The sequence below is a fragment of the Falco rusticolus genome, chromosome Z, assembly GCF_015220075.1.
Source record: "Falco rusticolus isolate bFalRus1 chromosome Z, bFalRus1.pri, whole genome shotgun sequence".
NCBI lineage: Eukaryota > Metazoa > Chordata > Aves > Falconiformes > Falconidae > Falco > Falco rusticolus.
In genome coordinates, this window is record NC_051210.1 from 5573876 (window position 1) to 5587110 (window position 13235).

General features: G+C 41.6%; 1 long non-coding RNA gene across 1 annotated transcript; it reads left to right on the top strand.

The window, feature by feature from the left end:
* Window positions 1-1485: 1485 nt before the first annotated feature.
* On the top strand, window positions 1486-13037 carry LOC119141924. The gene is made up of 4 exons (XR_005102087.1): window positions 1486-1858; window positions 9513-9706; window positions 10514-10580; window positions 10987-13037. It is a non-coding gene; the product is annotated as an uncharacterized LOC119141924 (long non-coding RNA).
* The last annotated feature ends 198 nt before the right edge of the window (window positions 13038-13235 follow it).

Sequence of the window (13235 nt, forward strand, 5' to 3'; positions counted from 1 at the left end):
TTTGCACTGTCCTTCAGGAACTTGACAGCGGTCCAAAAAGCGTTCCTCAGATCACAGGCTGTTGACACAGTACCTCAATATGAACCGTGAGCGGGCTGGATTTGTTCTATATTTACTGCCGCTGGCAGCCGCCGGGAACGGGGCTGTGTTTGAAGCCTTTCTAGCATGCTCAAAGCTCGTAATGCCCATAAAATGGATGTTACACAACCAATAGGGTCTGACAGAGCTGGGCTTAGGGTACCACCAGGCAATGCCCCTCCAGCTGACCTGCTGGGTATCTAACGGTGGTGGTGTGGTTCTCGCCTCACCTGCCGATGGGTGAGCTATGCTGGCAGAAAACTATTTTTTGGTGCCTTTTTCCTTTTTTTTTCTTTCCTTCCTATCTCCCTCCCACCCCCCCCCCACCCCCAGTTTAATTCCCTGAGCTGCCTTACTGCAGTGCCAGTTGAGCAACAATGCCAGCATGAGGGAAAACAGCAAGTCAGATGCTTTAGTGCAAAAGAGTACGAGACTCATTGCTGCCTTACTGTCCCCACAGAAACAATGAGGAGCAGGAACAGTGCTGACAAGAGAAACCTGGTCTATGGAGGGTGAGAGGAAGATTTATTTAATTTATGGGCAGCACCCATAGAACATCCCTTTTATGAAGAAAGAAAGGATATAATTAGGTTGAGTGGTTTTATTCTTTAAAAAGGAAAGCTAAGATTTCAGATCTCTGAACAGCAAAAAAAAGCTGACAATTGCTGATTTGGGGTTTTTTCTGTTCCCTTCTTTTTATGCTACCCAGTAGTCTGTGGTAACATTATGCTTACCTAAGAAGCTAAAATCCCCAGAAGTAAGCATTTGAAAATGGGCTCGAATTCAAATGGTGTGTAGGCTTGCATGTGCACACAAGCTATATAGCTGTATGTTCATATGTGCAATTTTCTTATCATATCTTCATCAGTGAGCTGTATGTACAGAAGAGAGAGGGTGGTTTCTCCTCCTCTCTGACTTCCCTTTGGTTAGCTGGAAAAAAAAAAAAAAAACCAACCACCCAAAAAACTCTGACTCATGCTGAATTGTTTTTTGCATGGGTTGCAAAGGTTTTAACTTCCAGCCTCAGTTTCCAAGCTCAGCTAGACTCAAACAAAGGGAGCAGAACAACAGCCTGAACTTTCCATCATGTGTTGTGTACCCCTGGAAAGCAGAGGGGTATAAGCCTTATTAAAGTCTTCCAGTGCATATCAAATGGAAAGCAGAGCCCAGAAAATAAACCTTCAAACCAGGATTTCTGCAACTGATTCAACTTCCTTTTTTTTTCTCTTTTCTCCACTAAGCTAACTTTATTATTGTTCCAATCCTGAGACCTCGGCTCTTTCAAACTGACAATCACAATTGCTTCATACTCCTTGAGGGTTCACCTCCTAGCTCTTCAGACCTGCATATGAAAGGCTGATTTATTTATTTATTTATTTTATGGCACTGATTAAATTTGAAGTCTGTAGAGTCATTCTTGCATTTTAAGGCAGCAGTTCTGCTATTGCATGTCTGCTGGCAAGGGCTGGCATGGCATGGGAAGGAGGTGCTCAGAGAGAGTAAATCATCCTCTCACAGGGTAAAGGAACTAAGAATATTACAGAGGTGCTGCGCTGCATTGCTGTGGTTACACATCTGTGCCATATGAGACCCATCACCAGCTTTCACTGTAGTGCTTTAAGACTGTAAAAAATACTTCCTCTGAAGAAATGGCAATGCTCTGCAGCAACGGAAACGTACCTTGTGAAACCCCCTCTGAGCAGAAGTTTTGAGCATATTGGCGGGTCAGCAGTTTGAGGTCGGCAGTAGCTTGCATAAAGCAAAACTCATAAACAAGCCGGTGAGTCAAACTCATTTCCTTGACTAACAGGAATAGGATTTCATAAACACAGCAATCGCTCTGCGCTCTGTAAACCGACTGTGAACTGTGCTCGCCAGTTTGTGTCGCGCAGAGACGGGGGGTGGGGGAAGGTAGCTGTTTCCAGCAGCTCTTTTGGAAAGACTGTCAGAAAAGAGGCTCTTTCAGAAAACACGGTGTAGGTTCGACTTCAGGTAACAGGGGAGCCCTTTTAGCAGCACTTGTATAACTTGATAATACTGCCCTGTTCCTGACCTGCTCAGCGTTCAACTAGTGTGTTGCCTTTCATGTTTCCTCTACATGTGTTACATAGTGCTGCCTTTATGTCTTTCTTAACCTATCTATGGGATTAATCTGTGTTTAAAAAAAAAGTCAGTGGGCAAGACCAATCTAATTAAGACCCCAGCCTCATAAAGCTCTCTGTCTTTGCGGAGAGGCAGCAAGGTCCTTCAAATTCTCTTTACTCCAGTGGAAATTCAGGTAGATCAGGTTTGCAAGTGGCTTAAGACCTCACTGATGCAAGTACTTCGCATTTTAAACTCAGAACACTGTTTTGCTCTTTCTTTGAAGATTTTTTTACCAGCCTTTTAGAAATGTTGTTTCACCTAATGAAATAGAATATATATTCTGTATTCAGTTACAGCTTTCCCCTGAAGGGTATCTTTTGAAATATTTTAGTGCACAAAAGGCTGTCAGTCTCTTTACTTCTGCTGATAAACATTCTGCCCTTTGTCCTCCCTGCAGCTGCAGACCAACTGTACGCTGTGAATACGCTTCCATGGATGTTTCATGCCTGCAGTCATGTTAAGAGGCTTGGGTGTGGGTCAGGGAATGCAAATAACATGCTGAGGCCCAAAGTCTGGTCTGCAGTTGCCTGTTGTGGATGACTGGTGTAGATCAAACACACCCTCCTCAGGATCCCAGGCTGGGGCAGGGTCGGCAAAGAAGTTCGTCCATTGTTCTGCAGCCTAGAGAGCATCCCTGTACTTTGTCGACAGATCCCACCTGAAATCTTTCATGGTCTTGACACTGAAAAGGTATTGAAATATCGCAAGGTACCATTAATCCTAAGGGGTTGGTAAATAAACCATAAAAAAGAAGGGAGATGTGTTGGTGTCCTCATCTCCCTAACCTTTACCTTCCTCTTGTTCCTCAAAGAGATTGAGTCCTGCTGGAGGACCAGGACCCCACGCAGGTGCTTTGATTTTTATGACAGCTTCAGCCTGGCATTCCCCTTTGTCCGTGATGTGCTGTCAGCCATCCTTGCCACCGCTCTGCTTTCTCAAGCAAAGGGGAGAGGCAGCAGTGGTGAGACCGTGCCTTGATGTTGCTTCCTTGCCCCCCCGCTGCTGGAGCAGGGTGATGGTGGGCTTCCTCCTCCTCCCCTCCAGCCAGCTGGTGGCAAAGCCCGACAGAGCAGGTCTTGACTCATCACAGGGCAGTAACATCTGTCCGTCACCCGTGACAAATGCCTCTCGCACTGCTCTGTGGTTCCACTACCCAGGCAGTGTGCACTCCAGGGTCTGGAGCACTCACTAGCCTTTGGAAACCAGGGCGCTTGGTTGACATTAATTTGTTCACCCTAATTAGACACCAGCAGTCTCCAGCATTGTCAGTGGGGAGTGGAAAGATTTCTTCTACTAGATTTGTATTACAGCTTACCAAGACGTGTAACAAATGGAAACTAGTTAGCTTTTTGTACCATTTCACCAGAATCCTGCAAGATAAAGTCAAACTTATATAAACTGGAGGACCACAGGTTATTAATTCTATGGGATCAGCCCATCGTGTATAGAAGAGCTTCTTGTTTCCCCTCCATTAGCAATCCCCATCCATATAGCAAGAGCTCCATTTTTCCCCCTCCCAGCCTTCCCGGTGCGCCACTTGTCACTTGCCCTGAATTCCAGGGAGAAACCTCATATTTCTTTAATCCACATTCCTTACTTGTTCATTGGCAAGGCTCTTCCTCTCCACCACTCTGGAATTTCTGTGCATTTCTCTGCTCGCCTGCATCTTTTTTCCTGCTGCCTTGTACCAGTGCCCCTATGCCCTTTACCATTCTCACTCTCTCCTTAACTTCCCTTCTCCCCCTCTTTCGGGACATGATTGTGTTCAGAAGGGTATTAGAAAGTTGATCAAGCTGAAGTGGAATGACTTCCTTGGAAAAAAGTCAAAGATTGCTAGAGTTTGAAGTTCTGATGATCACATTCCAGCAGACTTGTGTCTCCACCCTGCTGTGTTTCTGCTTTCCCAAATGACAGCAGTAGAGTTTTGCCCTTTTATTTTCCCTGAAACTTCAGAACTGAGTGCGTCTGACGTTTGTAAGCCGTTGTGTAACATCCGAATGGAGCAATATCTTCAAGCTGAGAACAAGACCCTGCAAGCTCAGTCAACAATACCAAGAAGTTGACCTGGATAAGATAATTTTGTCAGCTGGAGGTAGATCCTGAAGACTTGGCAGCATCTTCATCCTTGGGGTGCAAGGGCTGAGGGGAACAGGACAGAGAGGACAGGCAATCTACAGACACAAAGCTTTGAGCAAGCAAAACCCCACAAATCACAGAATGCTCAGTCACTAAGATACTGGCAACCAGGTGACTTCTGACCAGTTGTTTCGTTTTTTAGTCATGCAGGTGTCTTAGTGAATGCGAATTGCGGAAGTGAAAATTAGCAAAGAAAAATGGATTGGCTGGCAATCTGCTACGAATATTCCTACAGTGCTTTGCCATAGTGCAATTATTTCAGCTAGAAAAAACAATGGCTGCAATTATTTTGGAAATATGCTTGGCAGAGGGACTTGGAATGGAAACACAATAAAATTAATATTCTTTTTGACATGCAGTTATGCTGAAGTTGTAGATAATACCTTATGGCACCTTGTATGTGTAACCCCATGTTGTCATCTGGGATAAATCTGAGGAACATTTGGTCTCCCCTGTGGAAGCAGAGAGCTAAACCAGTGTGTGCCACTGCTGAAAACAGACACACAGTGGGATAAATGTTGAATCTTGCAGCCCAAGAGATTTTTTTTGGCATCAGGTAGTAAGTGCAAGGACTGGAGTGATAACTGGGGCAATGGGAGGGAGAAACTTTCAAAACTGTTGCTGATGAGTTAGTGGCAAATAAATCTCAGAAACAACAAAAGAAACCCTGATCAGACCTGAAGGAAAAACTTAAATATCATTGTGAAGTACTGATTTAACTTACCAGAATCAGGCAGAAATGAGTGGCATATTCTAGCTTATACTAAAGTTATATGTATAGATGACCCCTATACGTTCTTTGAGCAGGAATTCGTAATAGTGTTGGGAGTGTAACAGGAAAACTTTGCTGCTAAAGGAGACCTCTTAGAGTAAATATTGAACTCTGTTTCAGGCAACCCGGTATGCGCATTCACCTTAGGCTTTCCACATCTGTTTCATATACATTTATGTCAACAGTAATAGAAAGCTATTACTATATGGGTTTTGGGTGGGCTACATGGAATGAGTTATCATGAAATAAGTAGCTCTTAGTATGAATTAAATATTATTCAGAGTCCTCTGGTGGCTTGTGGGAGCTGAAGGGAGAAGCTAGATCTCTGTTTGGTACAGAGTTTGAAATTAAAGAACGAAATTTTACTGGAAGTAAGGAAAAAAATCAGTTTCAGTCTGGAGAAAGGTAGGTTAAGGTACAGGACCTTTTATAAGATGATATTTTGTTATTTCACAGAAAATTTGACTAAGAACCCACATGTCCACAAGTCTTGTACTTTGCAAAATCTGTAATCTATTATTTTTGTTCGGTATCTGGTGCAAAACCTACTTCGACCCTAACAATTCTACATTTATAAGCAAGAAATCACTAAACAAATAAAAGAGTTGGAACAGATGTTAACCTTTTCACTCTGGGGAAGCCAGATGTAAGAGGACCAAATTCAATAATCAGACTGCCTAACAAAACAGATACCTAGTGTGTGCAGTGATATGTGGAAGTTCTTTTTTTTTTTTTTTTGTACACTTGTTTATCATTGAAAGTTCTAATTTCTGTATTAAAAATAATAATAAAAAAAAGATATCCTGCTTTTGGAGAAGTTAATGGGCCTTTTGCTACTCGCAATACTAAAGATCTGTTATAAACTAAAGGAGCAGTTCTCAAATGTGTAGCTCTGTGATATTGACTAAGGGAGAATGGGATTTGACTTGGGACCTCCAGAGGTCCCTTCCAATCTATATTATTCAATGTTTCAATGACAGTTTTACAGTTCATTATCAGAGAGCTTCTGCTCTGAAGTACCTGTTGTATTAGTGATCCCCTCTAAACTGAGTAAATCCAATTTATATTTTAGCCTTGGTATCTCTTTAACTTTCTGAAAAGATCATAGTTTTAGGACCAGGGAGTAATGAATGACATGAGCAGTGGGAAAAATACCTGCACAACACATTTCTCTTTGGTTCCTTGGTTAAACTGGTAATTACATAGATACTTCAGTTATCTTAGGCTCAAAAATTGCCTATTTTCATACCACTTCACAAAAAAAATAATGTTTTTTGAGAGTATGATCCTTCTGTAGAGACCAATAAAGACAGCAGAACTTTTGAGGAAATAGCTGGCAAAACCACCTGACTTTTGGGAAGGACATCTGTAAAACAGAACATCCAATGACTGTGCAAGTATTCATTAACTACCAGAAATATCCATACCTGTTTCATCCTTGCAGAATCGCCCTGTCCTGGATGGCAGAGCAGTTGTGATGCTTCACATCACAACCTTATGACATCAGTACAAAAGTTTGGCTAAGGAGTGTAGCTCATTTTTACTTTGTAGGAGCTCAAAGTTTCTTGTTTTGGTGTTCATAACTATTGACAAGGGGCCACTGATTGAGCTGTGGGTGTTTGTCTGTGCACGGGTAGGTGCTGTAACTGTAATGTATGTCATGTCCTCCAAACACAGCCATTGTCTCTCCAGTTTTGGGGCCAAGAAGGGAACTTCCCTCCTCCTGCGAGTGCTGTATAATTGTTCCCTACTCTGTCATAGCTCCAATGCACTCCCCAGCTATTTTGGCTTCCAAATGAGTTACAGAAGAATGACAAAGAGGAGAAACCTACTGAGAAAACAGAATGAAAGTATGATTAAAGTGGTATGACGTGGTGTTTAATGCCAAGCTGTTAGATGGTTAACATCCCATCAGTCTTTCTTTGTGAATGTACATAGACTGAGAGTTGGAGAAAGATGGTAGCTGCTTCCCGGGCTGTAAATGCCCCTTTTTCCACTCTTGCCCCAGTGCTTGTTTGGGTTTTGATCCTCATTAAGAAAGGGAGGAATGAGTTCGGACTCAGTGGACTCTTCTGTTGGTTGGCAATTATGGTACTGGTCGTTTGGAAGTTGGAGTGAATATCTCTACCAAGGATAAACAGGATGAAAGAAAATGGAGAGCAGCTGGCAGAGACCCAGCAGACTCCTCCACCCTATCCCTTCAGAGAATATTTTCTTAGGCTTTGTAACTTGGTTCTCAGTAATGTTAAGTTCCATGTAAGATGGATGTAGAAATACATAGTATATGTTTTTTGAAGTCAAAGCAAACACTGAAGAACAAATTGTGAAATTTTGTTTGGCAGAGGGAGGTTGCATCATTGGCTTTCCTCTCAGCCTCAGGAGGTTTCATAACATCTGAAGACATCATCATGAGTGTGAGAAAGTTGACATTTAAGAAAGAGTCTAGGAATCGGAAAAATTATTAACCATTAAATGTCAAAGATGTGAAGGAATTGCACCAGTGATCACAGTCTGCCTAAGGAAGTAACAACCATGCACAAGCTGAAATATGTGTTGTTATGTCCTGTAAAAAGACAACCCCTATATGCTCCCCATATGATCCCTTATGTGGGGCAACCCCTATTTGCTCCTACATTTCAGGACTTCAGGAGCTTGTGCTGACTGGGCTCTTACCTGGTGTCCTTGGAGGGCTACCCGCAAGCAGAAGAGGGAAGACATCGATGACTCAGTGTGTGAAATTAGGATAATTTTCTTCCTTAGTACCAAAGGTGCATTTATCACACTGAATTTCATCTGTTCAGTGGTGCAATACCAAGAGATCCCCCTGTAGAACTTTATAACTGGCTTCATTCTGACTCTCCCAAGTAGTTTTGTATTGTTCAGAGATTGCTGTCATACCACTATGGATTCTTTTATCTAAATTGCTTATGTGTTGAACAACAGAGATCTTGCTAATAACTATAGTGAAAAATTACTTTATTCCTTATGCATAAATCCCATTTTCCAACGTTTCTAATGTAAAACTGCTTACATAGAACACTCTTCTAACTTTTCTTTATAGAGGTATGTGTATATATTTGTACATGTAGTATGTATTTGCATTTGTATGTATATACTACGTGTAGGTATGTATGTGTGCATATATGTATATGTATGCAGGTGTGTGTATATGTGTGTGTGCAAGTATACCTATGTTAAAGAGAAGTATCTGAATTTTCTTGACTAACGGTTTTATATTGTGCCGCTGTTTGAAGGAAAGAGCTGCAATAACTCTATTACAAAGTCTAGACACTCAGAAAATGATCTGCTAATGCTGACAACATATAAAAACAGACAATAACACTTAATTTGGCCATGAAATGTATACTTCTGGATCACCAGTACTGTTAATGTGAAGATTGCTTACCTTAGTTGGTGTGATGTTTGGCAGGGGGGTGGCATCTTTTTGCCAATATTTTGTCTTTTTTGCCTTCAGAAAATTAACCCAGCTTGTGAATTAGCTGCACAGCAGACCTGACTGAATCCAGGAACTGGCAGATCTTCCTCTCATGGGGCTGTGATATGTTTTGAAGAGGCTGCCTAACGGGTTACATGCTGCAAAAACATTGTTTAATTCTATCTGCAGCAAGAATTCAAGGGGAAAAAAATTAATAGAATACTAATGTGACTGACTCGAGCACCTACTGGCCTCTTATGCACACATGCAGCCTTTCCTGTGGGGTTCCCCCCTTCCTTTTTTTTTTTTTTTTCTTTGCCAATAGAAGTTTTATTTGGGATGAAGAAAGCAAAATCAGGAAAACTGACCTCTTTTGCATGACTTCCAGTCATAAATCTCAAACAAAAAAATAAGGCATCCCTGCACACCTCAGACTGTCAGCAGATGTCCTGCAATCAGACAGACTCAGACTCATGCTGTTCTCGCCTGGCTTTTAGGAATAATTTTCCGTTACCCAGATGAAAGGATCCATTCAAGACATTTCTTGTAAAATGCGGTGCTTAGACCAACAGCATGCTTGAAATGATTATGAGTTGACTGAAGTTGTGGTATTTTTCTATTTCATGTGGATGCATTCAGCTACGTTTTCAGGCTGTGCATTGCTAGTGAAAAGTGACCTGCACAGCGAGAGATAACAGAATCTCCTGTGTGAGTAACTCATTTAGCTAATCCACACCTCTGTTTCCAAAGGAAGCCCTTTACCAAGCATTCTGTTTTCTAAAGGTTTAAACAAAAGTTACTTTAGCTACATGAATAACCTAATTGACTGCAGTGTGACTAATCAAGTACATTGCATGAAGGCATATGTAGTCAAGGCTGGGGAATGTAAATGGTGTCATGCATGGCCCTGTCCTTTTCATTCGTTTCCTCATTTGCTTCTGGCAGTGTGTCTCCCAGCTGGATCCCTCCAACTTGCAGAAGTTGGGACTCGTCATTTCTTCTGTGGAAGACCACTAGGGAAAACAGAATTGCTGCAGGATGTAGCCTGATGATTCATCCATTGGATGCTCTCTCCCTTCTGAGTAACAACTGAATCACAGCAGATGCCAAGGGTGGAAAAGACTGCTTGTTGTTGAAAGGTGTGGCTATTTTTAGTGCAATCCTTATATCCTGGTCGATATTCCCTCTTTATAAGACTTTCTAAGGTATGTCACGCCCTCAAACTGCGATAGTAGGGCTGCAGGTAGAACTGGCATGTTTTGCCACTTGCGTCGGCTACTACAGAAAGGCAGTCACTGATTCACGATAAAGTTTATTTTAACTGAAATGAACTGACCTCTTGAGATTCACAGATGTGCATATAAATCCCTAAAATCAACAGCATGTTTTCTGGGGAAGGATAGGTGTACACGTGAGCCTAACCCAGAGGTGATAAGGGAATTTTTGTGGAGCTTTTCCTCCATGTCTTTACTTGCTGTATCCAAACCAGATATACTGTTCAAGACAGAGCTGTACCCCTCTCTTAATACCTTATCCAAGACGTAGGATATTTGAAAGTTTTTCTGAAAGGTTTTGGAAGTTTTTTAATTTCGGGCAGTTCCCCTCGTTCATGTTTTGTACATTTCTTAACGCTGTGAGGGGCTGGGGATATTAATAAAAGCAAGAGATAATGAATTACAAAGTATTTCATGCTAATTTTGGAATAATTGCTCAGCCAGGAGAGTTGATGGTTGGGGATTTGGAGTACTGCTTGTTGTTGGGTTTTCCTACATAAGAATGTGCTAGCTAAGATCTAATAAAGAACACTTTCATCTTTTTCATTAACTATAGCTTATAGATCAGTAAATAATAAAAATCAGTCTTCCTGGCTTATTTTAGGATTTCTCCAGTTCTCTTCATATATGTCTTTGGGGGATGTATAATGCATATTATTATTGGTTTTTAAGGCCCTCTAAACCTTCCTCACCGGCTCTGCATCTCTGGGAACTAACTACAGTACACTCCTCAGCACATGTGAGTCCATGCAATGATGACCTGCCATTAGTGTGTAGATTTTACATACCACACTTTTTGACATGCTTTTCTGTTGTGGGGCAATTTTCTCTCAAAAGAGCTGTTTGTTAGCCATTGAGTGGCTATTTTTAAACATAAAATGAATACCTTTTTTTTTTTAATTACTTTTTCCTGAGCCCCTCTAATTCATGTTTGTGGATTGTACACCCTGATTTTTTTAAACATGGGGTATTGTATCCTATAGAATTTCTAACTAATCCTGCTGGTACTACTTGGGGCAAATGGATAGTCCCAGTACTGCAGGGTGGGGAGAGAAAAGAGTTATGATGTTTGGGTAAACCTGCTGTCTGAAGATTTTTACACACTAATGAGCTGCAGATAACTGTTACTTTTTTTTTTTTCCAAGTTAAAGAAAACTTTCTCCTTCACTTTCCCTGTATTGTTTCTGCCGCTTTCTTCAATGACTGAATTTTTGCCATTTGCTAAGTGGGACAGAAGTGAACAGGCTTGTGGTTACTTTACATCCTTGTTTGTGTATCGGGTTAATTAATAGTATAATTTGTAATCCTGAGAATGGTACTGACTAATTCACTGAGTGCTAATGACGTGTTCATCTAAATTGCCAGTTTAAGAGGTAGGGGCAAACCCTCATGCCTTGGCTGAGATTTTATTCTGCCCTGTAATTACTCAGTATCTTCATGAGATTTTTTCATGAATAGAGGTGACATGAAAACTGAAAGTGGAGTGTCTGCTTGCAAGGTAATACTTAGGAAGGGGGAGGAAAAATCTGAGACTTCCTTTCTGTCCCTGTCCCACTGGGTCCTTCCTTCTGCCTCCTGATCTTCTTGCCTTCAGTGTTCTTCACTGAGCTCCCCAAACTCCTCATCTCTCCTTCCCTTACCATTGCAGTGGATCCCAAATAAATTAATCCTCTCGTTTGCCCCACACCTTTCTTTGTTCAGTGGTTGTGTGTTAATCTCTTGATGCAAATACAAGCGTTAGCTCCACAGCTGCCTCCACCATCACAGAGATGAAGACTTGCCTGATGCAGCCTGTTGGTCCTCTTTGTCCCTTTAGTCTCCTTCCCACCTTTCTTCATCAAAGCCTCCTTTAACAGGTGGGAGGGTCAGACCCAATCTTGCAACTAGGGGTTGAGAAGAAAATGTATTCCTTACCTAAGAGAGGTTTTAGAAGCAACCCTGACCTTGAAAACAAAGTGTCTGCTGCCTACAAAACTAAGATAACCTTAAAAATGAACAGGTGGGGGATGGAGAAAACACCAATGAGCCATGGTGGCTTTCACCACGCAGTGGTGCAACCTGAGGGTCTGAGCAGCATTTGAAGGAAAGGTGAAATTGCTGCAGACTGCTGGGTAATGAGTGGTAGGAGTGCTAGATGGGGCAGAAATCTTGCTGAAAGTTGAACTTTTCATCCGTAGGAAGACTTCTCCCAGGAATAACTTAGGCCTCACCTGAAAGGGATATCTCGCAGGTGGACCCAGCTGTGGGCAGCCACAGTGGCATTGTCCCCAGGGTGTTTGTAAATTGTCTGATTGAAGGATGCTGGTGACCCATCAAGCCAATTCGTAATGAAGATGGACAGAATTTTGTGTGCTAATTAAAGCTCATTTGGTATTGCTCAGGGCTCCAGATGAAGCTGCAAAGTGCATCGCTTCCCAGGGCAAAGCACCGCTGCTATTTTACGGGCCTCTCTTACGCAGGGCCAGCTTTAAAGGCAGTGGAAATGGAAACTGGCCTTAGCCAGCCATAGGCCAGAGAAAGGGGAAAAAAAATAAATTTACCATTTGCTACTGCCTTCTGAGACATTCAGCAATGGTGAGGAATATAATTCCTTTTGTATTTTATTGGGCAATGAAGTTAGCAGCAAAAGGTGACAAAGTGTAATCTAAGAAAATAAGATAAGACTGGTTCAACTGCTTTTATTTCCTTGTTGCCTTCTCCACCTTTCAGTCCTTCTACCTAGCTGTTGCTAAATATTTCTCCTAGGCAACACAATCTCATTGCTACTTGTGTGGAAATTCACACTTTTCTTTTGTTAGCACTTCATGGTTCTTGTGTGTGACACAAAATAGTCAGTATTGCCAGCCTCCGCCATTAAAAAGGAATAATGAGAAAAGTTTTTTCTTAAAAGAAGTACATTTGCAGGTGATACGTATGCACGTGTCTAGCATTGTGAATGTCAGGTTTTTGATGCCAGAGTGAACTCTGGCTGTGTTTTCAAACCTTCCTCAACAATGTAGTAGACATTGACTTATCTTTATTTCATTGGAGATTCTCCTGTTATCACCTAACGAGGCATGAGGTCTTTAATGCTCAGATATGATTGAAACCAAAACGCAGAACTTGGAATGGTCTCCTGTGCTCTGCTAACAACATAGCAATTAAAATTAAAACTTTTATATTTTGCTTTTCAGGTTTGGGTGTTTTGGGGGGTTGGTTTTTGGCGTTCTTTTTTTGGTTTTGTTGTTGTTTTCATTCATTGTTTAATTTTTCTTTTTTGTAAAGTATGGGTATTATATGGTGTATCATATCATTATGAGATGATCTCGTCATCATTACATCCAAAACAAACAAAAAAATGCCCTGCCTTCCAGCCGTGAAGTTGTTACTTCTGTTGTGTGTGTTTAAGCAGCAG